This window comes from Pleurodeles waltl, unplaced genomic scaffold (genome assembly GCF_031143425.1).
Source record: "Pleurodeles waltl isolate 20211129_DDA unplaced genomic scaffold, aPleWal1.hap1.20221129 scaffold_39, whole genome shotgun sequence".
Lineage (NCBI taxonomy): Eukaryota > Metazoa > Chordata > Amphibia > Caudata > Salamandridae > Pleurodeles > Pleurodeles waltl.
The window spans coordinates 7,339,024-7,358,176 of record NW_027150097.1 but is presented as its reverse complement, the minus strand read 5'-3'; the positions used below and the strand labels follow the sequence as shown (position 1 = coordinate 7,358,176).

The window sequence follows — 19,153 nt, the reverse complement described above, 5'->3', positions numbered from 1 at the left end:
GGGAAAAAAGGCCAAAAATGTATCCACCTCGTAAAGACACTTGTTAGAAGAGGGGTTGGAACCCACGTCTCCAAGGGAGACTGCGACCTGAATGCAGCACCTTAGACCACCCGGCCATCCTGACACTCTTGACACCAGACTGATGGCTCAATTTCCAGCTTATAAACCAAAATGAGTGCCATGTACTGAGTGAATGTTATTTAATGTCCTCTGTATTTTCAATTCCAGACCTTCCTGCTCAGGGAAACAGTGGGATCTGAAGCTGATGAAGGAGAGAGGATGGATCATCCTGACAGTGGACCCTGTGGTGACTGCTACTAATTCTCAATCATCTACTACATGGGGTGTGGACTTGCAGAATTTTGAGCCAGTGCATATGGCCGGTGGTGACTGCTACTAATTCTCAATCATCTACTACAGGGGGTGTGGACATGCAGAATTTGAAGCCAGTTCAAGATTCAGATCAGGAGGTGCCTGGCTCCATACCAATCAACTCAGTGCCTCTGAGACAAGGACTTGAACGGTACAGTTTGAGTCCTCGACCGCCATGCTCAACGCGGCTGCAAGGATTCGGGGTGGATTGACTGAATGTGGTATTTATTGTTGTGTACTATTCTTGTATACTGGATTAGTATAGTATCTTTTTTTGAGCAGCTATGTTTGTTTTGTATTGGTTAAGGAGAAATGTTGTGTTCGTCATGGGCACGCCCATGATGCACACCAAGGGAGGTAGGGAGTGTTAGTCTCCCCCGAGTTTTGGAGTTGGATGTTAGGTGCGGTGATGTGGAATCGGAGAGAATAAAAGGTAGGGGAAGGTGTTCCTCGTGGCCAAAGACTCCATATTATTCTTTGTGTATTTATTAAAACTTCTCTGCAAAACAGGCACTGTGTGTGCACGACGCAACACCCCACCCCTCCCATCCCCTGAATACAGAAGTTAAAAACCAGCTGTGATTGGGACGCAGGGGACCCTGGTGCCACTGAACCTTCTGCACTGTGAACCTGCTGAACTATTGACAGGTGCGCTTTTGATATGTAGGGTCGAAACCTTTATCTCGGCCCCTCTATCACGATTTGTTGAAGATGCTGTGATTTCCTGCTTTACCGATTTATTGCGATTTAGCCAAGTTCAGGCAATTAGTGCAAGCAACGGAAAATAGATCTTATCGATAATTTACAGAAACTGTTGACATTGTTTTTGATACGGTGCTTGGGGAAAAAAAGTCCAAAAATGTATCCACCTCGCAAAATACACTTGTCAGAAGTGGGATTTGAACCCACAACTCCAAGGGAGGCTGCAACCTGAACGCAGCGCCTTAGACCACTCAGCCATCCTGACACTCTTCACATCTCCCTCATGGCTCAATTTCGAGCGTATAAACCAAAATGAGTGCCATGAACTGAGTGAATGTTGTTTAATGTCCTCTGTATTTTCAATTCCAGACCTTCCTGCTCAGGGAAACAGTGGGATCTGAAGCTGATGAAGGAGAGAGGATGGATCATCCTGACAGTGAATCCGGTGGTGACTGCTACTAATTCTCAATCATCGACTACATGGGGTGTGGACATGCAGAAGTTTGAGCCAGTGCACATGGCCGGTGGTGACTGCTACTAATTCTCAATCATCTACTACAAGGGGTGTGGACATGCAGAATTTAGGTAGGGAGTGTTAGTCTCCCCCGAGTTTTAGATTTGGATGGTAGGCGCGGTGACGTGGAACCGGAGAGAATAAAAGGTCAGGGAAGGTGTTCCTCGTGGCCAATGACTCTATATTATTCTCTGTGTATTTATTAAAACTTATCTGCGAAACAGGCACCGTGTGTGCACGATGCAACACACCCCTCCCATGCCCTGAATACAGAAGTTAAAAACCAGCTGTGATTGGGACGCAGGGGACCATGGTGCCACTGAACCTTCTGCACTGTGAACCTGCTGAACTATTGACAGCTGCGCTCTTGATATGTAGCGTCGAAACCTTTATCTCTGCCCCTCTATCACGATTTGTTGAAGATGCTGTGATTTCCCGCTTTACCGATTTACTGCGATTTAGCCAACTTCAGGCAATTAGTGCAAGCAACGGACAATCTTATCGATAATTTACAGAAACTGTTGACATTGTTTTTGATACGGGTGCTTGGAAAAAAAAAGTCCAAAAATGTATCCACCTCGCAAAAGACACTTGTCAGAAGTGGGATTTGAACCCACGCCTCCAAAGGAGACTGCGACCTGAACGCAGCGCCTTAGACCACTCGGCCATCCTGACACTCTTGACACTGCACTGTTGGCTCAATTTCCAGCTTATAAACCAAAATGAGTGCCATGTACTGAGTGAATGTTGTTTAATGTCCTCAGTATTTTCAATTCCAGACCTTCCTGCTCAGGGAAACAGTGGGATCTGAAGCTGATGAAGGAGAGAGGATGGATCATCCTGACAGTGGATCCGGTGGTGACTGCTACTAATTCTCAATCATCTACTACATGGGGTGTGGACATGCTGAATTTTGAGCCAGTGCACATGGCCGGTGGTGACTGCTACTAATTCTCAATCATCTACTACAGGGGGTGTGGACATGCAGAATTTGGAGCCAGTTCAAGATTCAGATCAGGAGGTGCCTGGCTCCATACCAATCAACTCAGTGCCTCTGAGACAACGACGTAAATGGTACAGTTTGAGTCCTCGACCGCCATGCTCAACGCGGCTGCAAGGATTCGGGGTGGATTGACTGAATGTGGCATTTCTTGTTGTGTACTATTCTTGAATACTGGATTAGTATAGTATATTTTTTTTGAGCAGCTATGTTTGTTTTGTATTGGTTAAGGAGAAATGTTGTGTTCGTCATGGGCACGCCTATGATGCACACCAAGGGAGGTAGGGAGTGTTAGTCTCCCCCGAGTTTTGGAGTTGGATGGTAGACGCGGTGACGTGGAACTGGAGAGAATAAAAGGTCAGGGAAGGTGTTCCTCGTGGCCAATGACTCTATATTATTCTCTGTGTATTTATTAAAACTTATTTGCGAAACAGGCACTGTGTGTGCACGATGCAACACACCCCTCCCATGCCCAGAATAAAGAAGTTAAAAACCAGCTGTGATTGGGATGCAGGGGACCCTGGTGCCACTGAACCTTCTGCACTGTGAACTTGCTGAACTATTGACGGCTGTGCTTTTGATATGTAGGGTCGAAACCTTTATCTCTGCCCCTCTATCACGATTTGTTGAAGATGCTGTGATTTCCTGCTTTACCGATTTACTGCGATTTAGCCAACTTCAGGCAATTAGTGCAAGCAACGGACAATAGATCTTATCGATAATTTACAGAAACTGTTGACATTGTTTTTGATAAGGGTGCTTGGGAAAAAAAGGCCAAAAATGTATCCACCTTGTAAAGACACTTGTTAGAAGAGGGGTTTGAACCCACATCTCCAAGGGAGACTGTGACCTGAATGCAGCACCTTAGACCACCCGGCCATCCTGACACTCTTGACACCAGACTGATGGCTCAATTTCCAGCTTATAAACCAAAATGAGTGCCATGTACTGAGTGAATGTTATTTAATGTCCTCTGTATTTTCAATTCCAGACCTTCCTGCTCAGGGAAACAGTGGGATCTGAAGCTGATGAAGGAGAGAGGATGGATCATCCTGACAGTGGACCCTGTGGTGACTGCTACTAATTCTCAATCATCTACTACATGGGGTGTGGACTTGCAGAATTTTGAGCCAGTGCATATGGCCGGTGGTGACTGCTACTAATTCTCAATCATCTACTACAGGGGGTGTGGACATGCAGAATTTGAAGCCAGTTCAAGATTCAGATCAGGAGGTGCCTGGCTCCATACCAATCAACTCAGTGCCTCTGAGACAAGGACTTGAACGGTACAGTTTGAGTCCTCGACCGCCATGCTCAACGCGGCTGCAAGGATTCGGGGTGGATTGACTGAATGTGGTATTTATTGTTGTGTACTATTCTTGTATACTGGATTAGTATAGTATCTTTTTTTGAGCAGCTATGTTTGTTTTGTATTGGTTAAGGAGAAATGTTGTGTTCGTCATGGGCACGCCCATGATGCACACCAAGGGAGGTAGGGAGTGTTAGTCTCCCCCGAGTTTTGGAGTTGGATGTTAGGTGCGGTGATGTGGAATCGGAGAGAATAAAAGGTAGGGGAAGGTGTTCCTCGTGGCCAAAGACTCCATATTATTCTTTGTGTATTTATTAAAACTTCTCTGCAAAACAGGCACTGTGTGTGCACGACGCAACACCCCCACCCCTCCCATCCCCTGAATACAGAAGTTAAAAACCAGCTGTGATTGGGACGCAGGGGACCCTGGTGCCACTGAACCTTCTGCACTGTGAACCTGCTGAACTATTGACAGCTGCGCTTTTGATATGTAGGGTCGAAACCTTTATCTCGGCCCCTCTATCACGATTTGTTGAAGATGCTGTGATTTCCTGCTTTACCGATTTATTGCGATTTAGCCAAGTTCAGGCAATTAGTGCAAGCAACGGAAAATAGATCTTATCGATAATTTACAGAAACTGTTGACATTGTTTTTGATATGGTGCTTGGGAAAAAAAAGTCCAAAAATGTATCCACCTCGCAAAATACACTTGTCAGAAGTGGGATTTGAACCCACAACTCCAAGGGAGGCTGCAACCTGAACGCAGCGCCTTAGACCACTCATCCATCCTGACACTCTTCACATCTCCCTCATGGCTCAATTTCGAGCGTATAAACCAAAATGAGTGCCATGAACTGAGTGAATGTTGTTTAATGTCCTCTGTATTTTCAATTCCAGACCTTCCTGCTCAGGGAAACAGGGGGATCTGAAGCTGATGAAGGAGAGAGGATGGATCATCCTGACAGTGAATCCGGTGGTGACTGCTACTAATTCTCAATCATCGACTACATGGGGTGTGGACATGCAGAAGTTTGAGCCAGTGCACCTGGCCGGTGGTGACTGCTACTAATTCTCAATCATCTACTACAAGGGGTGTGGACATGCAGAATTTAGAGCCAGTTCAAGATTCAGATCAGGAGGTGCCTGGCTCCATACCAATCAACTCAGTGCCTCTGAGACAAGGACTTGAACGGTACAGTTTGAGTCCTCGACCGCCATGCTCAACGCGGCTGCAAGGATTCGGGGTGGATTGACTGAATGTGGCATTTCTTGTTGTGTACTATTCTTGAATACTGGATTAGTATAGTATATTTTTTTTGAGCAGCTATGTTTGTTTTGTATTGGTTAAGGAGAAATGTTGTGTTCGTCATGGGCACGCCTATGATGCACACCAAGGGAGGTAGGGAGTGTTAGTCTCCCCCGAGTTTTGGAGGTGGATGGTAGGCGCGGTGACGTGGAACCGGAGAGAATAAAAGGTCAGGGAAGGTGTTCCTCGTGGCCAATGACTCTATATTATTCTCTGTGTATTTATTAAAACTTATCTGCGAAACAGGCACCGTGTGTGCACGATACAACACACCCCTCCCATGCCCTGAATACAGAAGTTAAAAACCAGCTGTGATTGGGACGCAGGGGACCATGGTGCCACTGAACCTTCTGCACTGTGAACCTGCTGAACTATTGACAGCTGCGCTCTTGATATGTAGGGTTGAAACCTTTATCTCTGCCCCTCTATCACGATTTGTTGAAGTTGCTGTGATTTCCAGCTTTACCGATTTACTGCGATTTAGCCAACTTCAGGAAATTAGTGCAAGCAACAGACAATAGATCTTATCGATAATTTACAGAAACTGTTGACATTGTTTTTGATACGGGTGCTTGGAAAAAAAAAGTCCACAAATGTATCCACCTCGCAAAAGACACTTGTCAGAAGTGGGATTTGAACCCACGCCTCCAAAGGAGACTGCGACCTGAACGCAGCGCCTTAGACCACTCGGCCATCCTGACACTCTTGACACTGAACTGATGGCTCAATTTCCAGCTTATAAACCAAAATGAGTGCCATGTACTGAGTGAATGTTGTTTAATGTCCTCTGTATTTTCAATTCCAGACCTTCCTGCTCAGGGAAACAGTGGGATCTGAAGCTGATGAAGGAGAGAGGATGGATCATCCTGACAGTGGATCCGGTGGTGACTGCTACTAATTCTCAATCATCTACTACATGGGGTGTGGACATGCTGAATTTTGAGCCAGTGCACATGGCCGGTGGTGACTGCTACTAATTCTCAATCATCTACAACAGGGGGTGTGGACATGCAGAATTTGGAGCCAGTTCAAGATTCAGATCAGGAGGTGCCTGGCTCCATACCAATCAACTCAGTGCCTCTGAGACAAGGACTTGAACGGTACAGTTTGAGTCCTCGACCGCCATGCTCAACGCGGCTGCAAGGATTCGGGGTGGATTGACTGAATGTGGCATTTCTTGTTGTGTACTATTCTTGTATACTAGTATCTTTTTTTTTAGCAGCTATGTTTGTTTTGTATTGGTTAAGGAGAAATGTTGTGTTCGTCATGGGCACGCCTATGATGCACACCAAGGGAGGTAGGGAGTGTTAGTCTCCCCCGAGTTTTGGAGTTGGATGGTAGACGCAGTGACGTGGAACTGGAGAGAATAAAAGGTCAGGGAAGGTGTTCCTCGTGGCCAATGACTCTATATTATTCTCTGTGTATTTATTAAAACTTATTTGCGAAACAGGCACTGTGTGTGCACGATGCAACACACCCCTCCCATGCCCAGAATACAGAAGTTAAAAACCAGCTGTGATTGGGATGCAGGGGACCCTGGTGCCACTGAACCTTCTGCACTGTGAACTTGCTGAACTATTGACGGCTGTGCTTTTGATATGTAGGGTCGAAACCTTTATCTCTGCCCCTCTATCACGATTTGTTGAAGATGCTGTGAGTTCCGGCTTTACCGATTTACTGCGATTTAGCCAACTTCAGGAAATTAGTGCAAGCAACGGACAATAGATCTTATCGATAATTTACAGAAACTGTTGACATTGTTTTTGATACAGGTGCTTGGAAAAAAAAAGTCAAAAAATGTATCCACCTCGCAAAAGACACTTGTCAGAAGTGGTATTCGAACCCACGCCTCCAAAAGAGACTGCGACCTGAACGCAGTGCCTAGACCACTCGGCCATCCTGACACTCTAGACACTGCACTGATGGCTCAATTTCCAGCTTATAAACCAAAATGAGTGCCATGTACTGAGTGAATGTTGTTTAATGTCCTCTGTATTTTCAATTCCAGACCTTCCTGCTCAGGGAAACAGTGGGATCTGAAGCTGATGAAGGAGAGAGGATGGATCATCCTGACAGTGGATCCGGTGGTGACTGCTACTAATTCTCAATCATCTACTACATGGGGTGTGGACATGCTGAATTTTGAGCCAGTGCACATGGCCGGTGGTGACTGCTACTAATTCTCAATCATCTACTACAGGGGGTGTGGACATGCAGAATTTGGAGCCAGTTCAAGATTCAGATCAGGAGGTGCCTGGCTCCATACCAATCAACTCAGTGCCTCTGAGACAAGGACTTGAACGGTACAGTTTGAGTCCTCGACCGCCATGCTCAACGCGGCTGCAAGGATTCGGGGTGGATTGACTGAATGTGGCATTTCTTGTTGTGTACTATTCTTGTATACTGGTTTAGTATAGTATCTTTTTTTTTAGCAGCTATGTTTGTTTTGTATTGGTTAAGGAGAAATGTTGTGTTCGTCATGGGCACGCCTATGATGCACACCAAGGGAGGTAGGGAGTGTTAGTCTCCCCCGAGTTTTGGAGTTGGATGGTAGACGCGGTGACGTGGAACTGGAGAGAATAAAAGGTCAGGGAAGGTGTTCCTCGTGGCCAATGACTCTATATTATTCTCTGTGTATTTATTAAAACTTATTTGCGAAACAGGCACTGTGTGTGCACGATGCAACACACCCCTCCCATGCCCAGAATACAGAAGTTAAAAACCAGCTGTGATTGGGATGCAGGGGACCCTGGTGCCACTGAACCTTCTGCACTGTGAACTTGCTGAACTATTGACGGCTGTGCTTTTGATATGTAGGGTCGAAACCTTTATCTCTGCCCCTCTATCACGATTTGTTGAAGATGCTGTGATTTCCTGCTTTACCGATTTACTGCGATTTAGCCAACTTCAGGCAATTAGTGCAAGCAACGGACAATAGATCTTATCAATAATTTACAGAAACTGTTGACATTGTTTTTGATAAGGGTGCTTGGGAAAAAAGGCCAAAAATGTATCCACCTCGTAAAGACACTTGTTAGAAGAGGGGTTGGAACCCACGTCTCCAAGGGAGACTGCGACCTGAATGCAGCACCTTAGACCACCCGGCCATCCTGACACTCTTGACACCAGACTGATGGCTCAATTTCCAGCTTATAAACCAAAATGAGTGCCATGTACTGAGTGAATGTTATTTAATGTCCTCTGTATTTTCAATTCCAGACCTTCCTGCTCAGGGAAACAGTGGGATCTGAAGCTGATGAAGGAGAGAGGATGGATCATCCTGACAGTGGACCCTGTGGTGACTGCTACTAATTCTCAATCATCTACTACATGGGGTGTGGACTTGCAGAATTTTGAGCCAGTGCATATGGCCGGTGGTGACTGCTACTAATTCTCAATCATCTACTACAGGGGGTGTGGACATGCAGAATTTGAAGCCAGTTCAAGATTCAGATCAGGAGGTGCCTGGCTCCATACCAATCAACTCAGTGCCTCTGAGACAAGGACTTGAACGGTACAGTTTGAGTCCTCGACCGCCATGCTCAACGCGGCTGCAAGGATTCGGGGTGGATTGACTGAATGTGGTATTTATTGTTGTGTACTATTCTTGTATACTGGATTAGTATAGTATCTTTTTTTGAGCAGCTATGTTTGTTTTGTATTGGTTAAGGAGAAATGTTGTGTTCGTCATGGGCACGCCCATGATGCACACCAAGGGAGGTAGGGAGTGTTAGTCTCCCCCGAGTTTTGGAGTTGGATGTTAGGTGCGGTGATGTGGAATCGGAGAGAATAAAAGGTAGGGGAAGGTGTTCCTCGTGGCCAAAGACTCCATATTATTCTTTGTGTATTTATTAAAACTTCTCTGCAAAACAGGCACTGTGTGTGCACGACGCAACACCCCACCCCTCCCATCCCCTGAATACAGAAGTTAAAAACCAGCTGTGATTGGGACGCAGGGGACCCTGGTGCCACTGAACCTTCTGCACTGTGAACCTGCTGAACTATTGACAGGTGCGCTTTTGATATGTAGGGTCGAAACCTTTATCTCGGCCCCTCTATCACGATTTGTTGAAGATGCTGTGATTTCCTGCTTTACCGATTTATTGCGATTTAGCCAAGTTCAGGCAATTAGTGCAAGCAACGGAAAATAGATCTTATCGATAATTTACAGAAACTGTTGACATTGTTTTTGATACGGTGCTTGGGGAAAAAAAGTCCAAAAATGTATCCACCTCGCAAAATACACTTGTCAGAAGTGGGATTTGAACCCACAACTCCAAGGGAGGCTGCAACCTGAACGCAGCGCCTTAGACCACTCAGCCATCCTGACACTCTTCACATCTCCCTCATGGCTCAATTTCGAGCGTATAAACCAAAATGAGTGCCATGAACTGAGTGAATGTTGTTTAATGTCCTCTGTATTTTCAATTCCAGACCTTCCTGCTCAGGGAAACAGGGGGATCTGAAGCTGATGAAGGAGAGAGGATGGATCATCCTGACAGTGAATCCGGTGGTGACTGCTACTAATTCTCAATCATCGACTACATGGGGTGTGGACATGCAGAAGTTTGAGCCAGTGCACCTGGCCGGTGGTGACTGCTACTAATTCTCAATCATCTACTACAAGGGGTGTGGACATGCAGAATTTAGAGCCAGTTCAAGATTCAGATCAGGAGGTGCCTGGCTCCATACCAATCAACTCAGTGCCTCTGAGACAAGGACTTGAACGGTACAGTTTGAGTCCTCGACCGCCATGCTCAACGCGGCTGCAAGGATTCGGGGTGGATTGACTGAATGTGGCATTTCTTGTTGTGTACTATTCTTGAATACTGGATTAGTATAGTATATTTTTTTTGAGCAGCTATGTTTGTTTTGTATTGGTTAAGGAGAAATGTTGTGTTCGTCATGGGCACGCCTATGATGCACACCAAGGGAGGTAGGGAGTGTTAGTCTCCCCCGAGTTTTGGAGTTGGATGGTAGGCGCGGTGACGTGGAACCGGAGAGAATAAAAGGTCAGGGAAGGTGTTCCTCGTGGCCAATGACTCTATATTATTCTCTGTGTATTTATTAAAACTTATCTGCGAAACAGGCACTGTGTGTGCACGATGCAACACACCCCTCCCATGCCCTGAATACAGAAGTTAAAAACCAGCTGTGATTGGGACGCAGGGGACCATGGTGCCACTGAACCTTCTGCACTGTGAACCTGCTGAACTATTGACAGCTGCGCTCTTGATATGTAGGGTCGAAACCTTTATCTCTGCCCCTCTATCACGATTTGTTGAAGATGCTGTGATTTCCCGCTTTACCGATTTACTGCGATTTAGCCAACTTCAGGAAATTAGTGCAAGCAACGGACAATAGATCTTATCGATAATTTACAGAAACTGTTGACATTGTTTTTGATACGGGTGCTTGGAAAAAAAAAGTCCAAAAATGTATCCACCTCGCAAAAGACACTTGTTAGAAGTGGGATTTGAACCCACGCCTCTAAAGGAAATTGCGACCTGAACGCAGCGCCTTAGACCACTCGGCCATCCTGACACTCTTGACACTGCACTGATGGCTCAATTTCCAGCTTATAAACCAAAATGAGTGCCATGTACTGAGTGAATGTTGTTTAATGTCCTCTGTATTTTCAATTCCAGACCTTCCTGCTCAGGGAAACAGTGGGATCTGAAGCTGATGAAGGAGAGAGGATGGATCATCCTGACAGTGGATCCGGTGGTGACTGCTACTAATTCTCAATCATCTACTACATGGGGTGTGGACATGCTGAATTTTGAGCCAGTGCACATGGCCGGTGGTGACTGCTACTAATTCTCAATCATCTACTACAGGGGGTGTGGACATGCAGAATTTGGAGCCAGTTCAAGATTCAGATCAGGAGGTGCCTGGCTCCATACCAATCAACTCAGTGCCTCTGAGACAAGGACTTGAACGGTACAGTTTGAGTCCTCGACCGCCATGCTCAACGCGGCTGCAAGGATTCGGGGTGGATTGACTGAATGTGGCATTTCTTGTTGTGTACTATTCTTGTATACTGGTTTAGTATAGTATCTTTTTTTTTAGCAGCTATGTTTGTTTTGTATTGGTTAAGGAGAAATGTTGTGTTCGTCATGGGCACGCCTATGATGCACACCAAGGGAGGTAGGGAGTGTTAGTCTCCCCCGAGTTTTGGAGTTGGATGGTAGACGCGGTGACGTGGAACTGGAGAGAATAAAAGGTCAGGGAAGGTGTTCCTCGTGGCCAATGACTCTATATTATTCTCTGTGTATTTATTAAAACTTATTTGCGAAACAGGCACTGTGTGTGCACGATGCAACACACCCCTCCCATGCCCAGAATACAGAAGTTAAAAACCAGCTGTGATTGGGATGCAGGGGACCCTGGTGCCACTGAACCTTCTGCACTGTGAACTTGCTGAACTATTGACGGCTGTGCTTTTGATATGTAGGGTCGAAACCTTTATCTCTGCCCCTCTATCACGATTTGTTGAAGATGCTGTGATTTCCTGCTTTACCGATTTACTGCGATTTAGCCAACTTCAGGCAATTAGTGCAAGCAACGGACAATAGATCTTATCGATAATTTACAGAAACTGTTGACATTGTTTTTGATAAGGGTGCTTGGGAAAAAAAGGCCAAAAATGTATCCACCTCGTAAAGACACTTGTTAGAAGAGGGGTTTGAACCCACGACTCCAAGGGAGACTGTGACCTGAATGCAGCACCTTAGACCACCCGGCCATCCTGACACTCGTGACACCAGACTGATGGCTCAATTTCCAGCTTATAAACCAAAATGAGTGCCATGTACTGAGTGAATGTTATTTAATGTCCTCTGTATTTTCAATTCCAGACCTTCCTGCTCAGGGAAACAGTGGGATCTGAAGCTGATGAAGGAGAGAGGATGGATCATCCTGACAGTGGACCCTGTGGTGACTGCTACTAATTCTCAATCATCTACTACATGGGGTGTGGACTTGCAGAATTTTGAGCCAGTGCATATGGCCGGTGGTGACTGCTACTAATTCTCAATCATCTACTACAGGGGGTGTGGACATGCAGAATTTGAAGCCAGTTCAAGATTCAGATCAGGAGGTGCCTGGCTCCATACCAATCAACTCAGTGCCTCTGAGACAAGGACTTGAATACAACAGTTTGAGTCCTCGACCGCCATGCACAACGCGGCTGCAAGGATTCGGGGTGGATTGACTGAATGTGGTATTTATTGTTGTGTACTATTCTTGTATACTGGATTAGTATAGTATCTTTTTTTGAGCAGCTATGTTTGTTTTGTATTGGTTAAGGAGAAATGTTGTGTTCGTCATGGGCACGCCCATGATGCACACCAAGGGAGGTAGGGAGTGTTAGTCTCCCCCGAGTTTTGGAGTTGGATGTTAGGTGCGGTGATGTGGAATCGGAGAGAATAAAAGGTAGGGGAAGGTGTTCCTCGTGGCCAAAGACTCCATATTATTCTTTGTGTATTTATTAAAACTTCTCTGCAAAACAGGCACTGTGTGTGCACGACGCAACACCCCACCCCTCCCATCCCCTGAATACAGAAGTTAAAAACCAGCTATGATTGGGACGCAGGGGACCCTGGTGCCACTGAACCTTCTGCACTGTGAACCTGCTGAACTATTGACAGCTGCGCTTTTGATATGTAGGGTCGAAACCTTTATCTCGGCCCCTCTATCACGATTTGTTGAAGATGCTGTGATTTCCTGCTTTACCGATTTATTGCGATTTAGCCAAGTTCAGGCAATTAGTGCAAGCAACGGAAAATAGATCTTATCGATAATTTACAGAAACTGTTGACATTGTTTTTGATACGGTGCTTGGGAAAAAAAAGTCCAAAAATGTATCCACCTCGCAAAATACACTTGTCAGAAGTGGGATTTGAACCCACAACTCCAAGGGAGGCTGCAACCTGAACGCAGCGCCTTAGACCACTCATCCATCCTGACACTCTTCACATCTCCCTCATGGCTCAATTTCGAGCGTATAAACCAAAATGAGTGCCATGAACTGAGTGAATGTTGTTTAATGTCCTCTGTATTTTCAATTCCAGACCTTCCTGCTCAGGGAAACAGGGGGATCTGAAGCTGATGAAGGAGAGAGGATGGATCATCCTGACAGTGAATCCGGTGGTGACTGCTACTAATTCTCAATCATCGACTACATGGGGTGTGGACATGCAGAAGTTTGAGCCAGTGCACCTGGCAGGTGGTGACTGCTACTAATTCTCAATCATCTACTACAAGGGGTGTGGACATGCAGAATTTAGAGCCAGTTCAAGATTCAGATCAGGAGGTGCCTGGCTCCATACCAATCAACTCAGTGCCTCTGAGACAAGGACTTGAACGGTACAGTTTGAGTCCTCGACCGCCATGCTCAACGCGGCTGCAAGGATTCGGGGTGGATTGACTGAATGTGGCATTTCTTGTTGTGTACTATTCTTGAATACTGGATTAGTATAGTATATTTTTTTTGAGCAGCTATGTTTGTTTTGTATTGGTTAAGGAGAAATGTTGTGTTCGTCATGGGCACGCCTATGATGCACACCAAGGGAGGTAGGGAGTGTTAGTCTCCCCCGAGTTTTGGAGTTGGATGGTAGGCGCGGTGACGTGGAACCGGAGAGAATAAAAGGTCAGGGAAGGTGTTCCTCGTGGCCAATGACTCTATATTATTCTCTGTGTATTTATTAAAACTTATCTGCGAAACGGGCACCGTGTGTGCACGATGCAACACACCCCTCCCATGCCCTGAATACAGAAGTTAAAAACCAGCTGTGATTGGGACGCAGGGGACCCTGGTGCCACTGAACCTTCTGCACTGTGAACCTGCTGAACTATTGACAGCTGCGCTCTTGATATGTAGGGTCGAAACCTTTATCTCTGCCCCTCTATCACGATTTGTTGAAGATGCTGTGATTTCCCGCTTTACCGATTTACTGCGATTTAGCCAACTTCCGGAAATTAGTGCAAGCAACGGACAATAGATCTTATCGATAATTTACAGAAACTGTTGACATTGTTTTTGATACGGGTGCTTGGAAAAAAAAAGTCCAAAAATGTATCCACCTCGCAAAAGACACTTGTCAGAAGTGGGATTCGAACCCACGCCTCCAAAGGAGACTGCGACCTGAACGAAGCGCCTTAGACCACTTGCCATACTGACACTCTTAACACTGCACTGATGGCTCAATTTCCAGCTTATAAACCAAAATGAGTGCCATGTACTGAGTGAATTTTGTTTAATGTCCTCTGTCTTTTCAATTCCAGACCCTCCTGCTCAGGGAAACAGTGGGATCTGAAGCTGATGAAGGAGAGAGGATGGATCATCCTGACAGTGAATCCGGTGGTGACTGCTACTAATTCGCAATCATCGACTACTTGGGGTGTGGACATGCAGAAGTTTGAGCCAGTGCACATGGCCGGTGGTGACTGCTACTAATTCTCAATCATCTACTACAAGGGGTGTGGACATGCAGAATTTGGAGCCAGTTCAAGATTCAGATCAGGAGGTGCCTGGCTCCATACCAATCAACTCAGTGCCTCTGAGACAAGGACTTGAACGGTACAGTTTGAGTCCTCGACCGCCATGCTCAACGCGGCTGCAAGGATTCGGGGTGGATTGACTGAATGTGGCATTTCTTGTTGTGTACTATTCTTGTATACTGGATTAGTATAGTATCTTTTTTTTGAGCAGCTATGTTTGTTTTGTATTGGTTAAGGAGAAATGTTGTGTTCGTCATGGGCACGCCTATGATGCACACCAAGGGAGGTAGGGAGTGTTAGTCTCCCCAACTTTTGGAGTTGGATGGTAGGCGCGGTGACGTGGAATCGGAGAGAATAAAAGGTCAGGGAAGGTGTTCCTCGTGGCCAATGACTCTATATTATTCTCTGTGTATTTATTAAAACTTATCTGCGATAGAGGCACCGTGTGTGCACGATGCAACACACCCCTCCCATGCCCTGAACACAGAAGTTAAAAACCAGCTGTGATTGGGACGCAGGGGACCCTGGTGCCACTGAACCTTCTGCACTGTGAACCTGCTGAACTATTGACAGCTGCGCTCTTGATATGTAGGGTCGAAACCTTTATCTCTGCCCCTCTATCACGATTTGTTGAAGATGCTGTGATTTCCCGCTTTACCGATTTACTGCGATTTAGCCAACTTCAGGAAATTAGTGCAAGCAACGGACAATAGATCTTATCGATAATTTACAGAAACTGTTGACATTGTTTTTGATACGGGTGCTTGGAAAAAAAAAGTCAAAAAATGTATCCAACTCGCAAAAGACACTTGTCAGAAGTGGTATTCGAACCCACGGCTCCAAAAGAGACTGCGACCTGAACGCAGCGCCTAGACCACTCGGCCATCCTGACACTCTAGACACTGCACTGATGGCTCAATTTCCATACCAAAATGAGAGCCATGTACTGAGTGAATGTTGTTTAATGTCCTCTGTATTTTCAATTCCAGACCTTCCTGCTCAGGGAAACAGTGGGATCTGAAGCTGATGAAGGAGAGAGGATGGATCATCCTGACAGTGGATCCTGTGGTGACTGCTACTAATTCTCAATCATCTACTACATGGGGTGTGGACATGCTGAATTTTGAGCCAGTGCACATGACCGGTGGTGACTGCTACTAATTCTCAATCATCTACTACAGGGGGTGTGGACATGCAGAATTTGGAGCCAGTTCAAGATTCAGATCAGGAGGTGCCTGGCTCCATATCAATCAACTCAGTGCCTCTGAGACAAGGACTTGAACGGTACAGTTTGAGTCCTCGACCGCCATGCTCAACGCGGCTGCAAGGATTTGGGGTGGATTGACTGAATGTGGCATTTCTTGTTGTGTACTATTCTTGTAAACTGGTTTAGTATGGTATCTTTCTTTTGAGCAGCTATGTTTGTTTTGTATTGGTTAAGGAGAAATGTTGTGTTCGTCATGGGCACGCCTATGATGCACACCAAGGGAGGTAGGGAGTGCTAGTCTCCCCCGAGTTTTGGAGTTGGATGGTAGGCGCGGTGACGTGGAACTGGAGAGAATAAAAGGTCAGGGAAGGTGTTCCTCGTGGCCAATGACTCTATATTATTCTCTGTGTATTTATTAAAACTTATCAGCGAAACAGGCACCGTGTGTGCACGATGCAACACACCCCTCCCATGCCCTGAATACAGAAGTTAAAAACCAGCTGTGATTGGGATGCAGGGGACCCTGGTGCCACTGAACCTTCTGCACTGTGAACCTGCTGAACTATTGACAGCTGTGCTTTTGATATGTAGGGTCGAAACCTTTATCTCGGCCCCTCTATCAAGATTTGTTGAAGATGCTGTGATTTCCTGCTTTACCGATTTACTGCGATTTAGCCAACTTCACGCAATTAGTGCAAGCAACGGACAATAGATCTTATCGATAATTTACAGAAACTGTTGACATTGTTTTTGATAGGGGTGCTTGGAAAAAAAAAGTCCAAAAATGTATCCACCTCGCAAAAGACACTTGTCAGAAGTGGGATTCGAACCCACGCCTCCAAAGGAGACTGCGACCTGAACTCAGCGCCTTAGACCACTCGGCCATCCTGACACTCTTGACACTGCCCTGATGGCTCAATTTACAGCTTATAAACCAAAATGAGTGCCATGTACTGAGTGAATGTTGTTTAATGTCCTCTGTATTTTCAATTCCAGACCTTCCTGCTCAGGGAAACAGTGGGATCTGAAGCTGATGAAGGAGAGAGGATGAATCATCCTGACAGTGGACCCTGTGGTGACTGCTACTAATTCTCAATCATCTACTATATGGGGTGTGGACTTGCAGAATTTTGAGCCAGTGCATATGGCCTGTGGTGACTGCTACTAATTCTCAATCATCTACTACAGGGGGTGTGGACATGCAGAATTTGGAGCCAGTTCAAGATTCAGATATGGAGGTGCCTGGCTCCATACCAATCAACTCAGTGCCTCTGAGACAAGGACTTGAACGGTACAGTTTGAGTCCTCGACCGCCATGCTCAACGAGGCTGCAAGGATTCGGGGTGGATTGACTGAATGTGGTATTTATTGTTGTGTACTATTCTTGTATACTGGATTAGTATAGTATCTTTTTTTTGAGCAGCTATGTTTGTTTTGTATTGGTTAAGGAGAAATGTTGTGTTAGTCATGGGCACGCCCATGATGCACACCAAGGGAGGTAGGGAGTGTTAGTCTCCCCCGAGTTTTGGAGTTGGATGGTAGGTGCGGTGATGTGGAATCAGAGAGAATAAAAGGTAGGGGAAGGTGTTCCTCGTGGCTAAAGACTTCATATTATTCTTTGTGTATTTATTAAAACTTATCTGCAAAACAGGCACTGTGTGTGCAAGACGCAACACCCCCGCCCCTCCCATCCCCTGAATACAGAAGTTAAAAACCAGCTGTGATTGGGACGCAGGGGACCCTGGTGCCACTGAACCTTCTGCACTGTGAACCTGCTGAACTATTGACAGCTGCGCTTTTGATATGTAGGGTCGAAACCTTTATCTCGGACCCTCTATCACGATTTGTTGAAGATGCTGTGATTTCCTGCTTTACCGATTTATTGCGATTTAGCCAACTTCAGGCAATTAGTGCAAGCAACGGAAAATAGATCTTATCGATAATTTACAGAAACTGTTGACATTGTTTTTGATACGGTGCTTGGGAAAAAAAAGTCCAAAAATGTATCCACCTCGCAAAATACACTTGAGAAGTGGTATTTGAACCCACAACTCCAAGGGAGGCTGCGACCTGAACGCAGCGCCTTAGACCACTCAGCCATCCTGACACTCTTCACATCTCCCTCATGGCTCAATTTCGAGCGTATAAACCAAAATGAGTGCCATGAACTGAGTGAATGTTGTTTAATGTCCTCTGTATTTTCAATTCCAGACCTTCCTGCTCAGGGAAACAGTGGGATCTGAAGCTGATGAAGGAGAGAGGATGGATCATCCTGACAGTGAATCCGGTGGTGACTGCTACTAATTCTCAATCATCGACTACATGGGGTGTGGACATGCAGAAGTTTGAGCCAGTGCACATGGCCGGTGGTGACTGCTACTAATTCTCAATCATCTACTACAAGGGGTGTGGACATGCAGAATTTAGAGCCAGTTCAAGATTCAGATCAGGAGGTGCCTGGCTCCATACCAATCAACTCAGTGCCTCTGAGACAAGGACGTAAATGGTACAGTTTGAGTCCTCGACCGCCATGCTCAACGCGGCTGCAAGGATTCGGGGTGGATTGACTGAATGTGGCATTTCTTGTTGTGTACTATTCTTGAATACTGGATTAGTATAGTATATTTTTTTTGAGCAGCTATGTTTGTTTTGTATTGGTTAAGGAGAAATGTTGTGTTCGTCATGGGCACGCCTATGATGCACACCAAGGGAGGTAGGGAGTGTTAGTCTCCCCCGAGTTTTAGATTTGGATGGTAGGCGCGGTGACGTGGAACCGGAGAGAATAAAAGGTCAGGGAAGGTGTTCCTCGTGGCCAATGACTCTATATTATTCTCTGTGTATTTATTAAAACTTATCTGCGAAACAGGCACCGTGTGTGCACGATGCAACACACCCCTCCCATGCCCTGAATACAGAAGTTAAAAACCAGCTGTGATTGGGACGCAGGGGACCATGGTGCCACTGAACCTTCTGCACTGTGAACCTGCTGAACTATTGACAGCTGCGCTCTTGATATGTAGGGTCGAAACCTTTATCTCTGCCCCTCTATCACGATTTGTTGAAGATGCTGTGATTTCCCGCTTTACCGATTTACTGCGATTTAGCCAACTTCAGGAAATTAGTGCAAGCAACGGACAATAGATCTTATCGATAATTTACAGAAACTGTTGACATTGTTTTTGATACGGGTGCTTGGAAAAAAAAAGTCCAAAAATGTATCCACCTCGCAAAAGACACT

The 19,153-nt window shown here is 45.8% G+C and overlaps 3 non-coding genes across 3 annotated transcripts; all 3 read right to left on the bottom strand.

The window, feature by feature from the left end:
• Positions 1-2,180: 2,180 nt before the first annotated feature.
• On the bottom strand, positions 2,181-2,263 carry TRNAL-CAG (transfer RNA leucine (anticodon CAG)). The gene has a single exon. It is a non-coding gene; the product is annotated as a tRNA-Leu (tRNA).
• A 3,559-nt stretch (positions 2,264-5,822) lies between these two features.
• TRNAL-CAG (transfer RNA leucine (anticodon CAG)) lies at positions 5,823-5,905 on the bottom strand. Its single transcript has one exon. It is a non-coding gene; the product is annotated as a tRNA-Leu (tRNA).
• Positions 5,906-16,724: 10,819 nt separating this feature from the next.
• On the bottom strand, positions 16,725-16,807 carry TRNAL-CAG (transfer RNA leucine (anticodon CAG)). The gene has a single exon. It is a non-coding gene; the product is annotated as a tRNA-Leu (tRNA).
• Between the last annotated feature and the right edge of the window lie 2,346 nt (positions 16,808-19,153).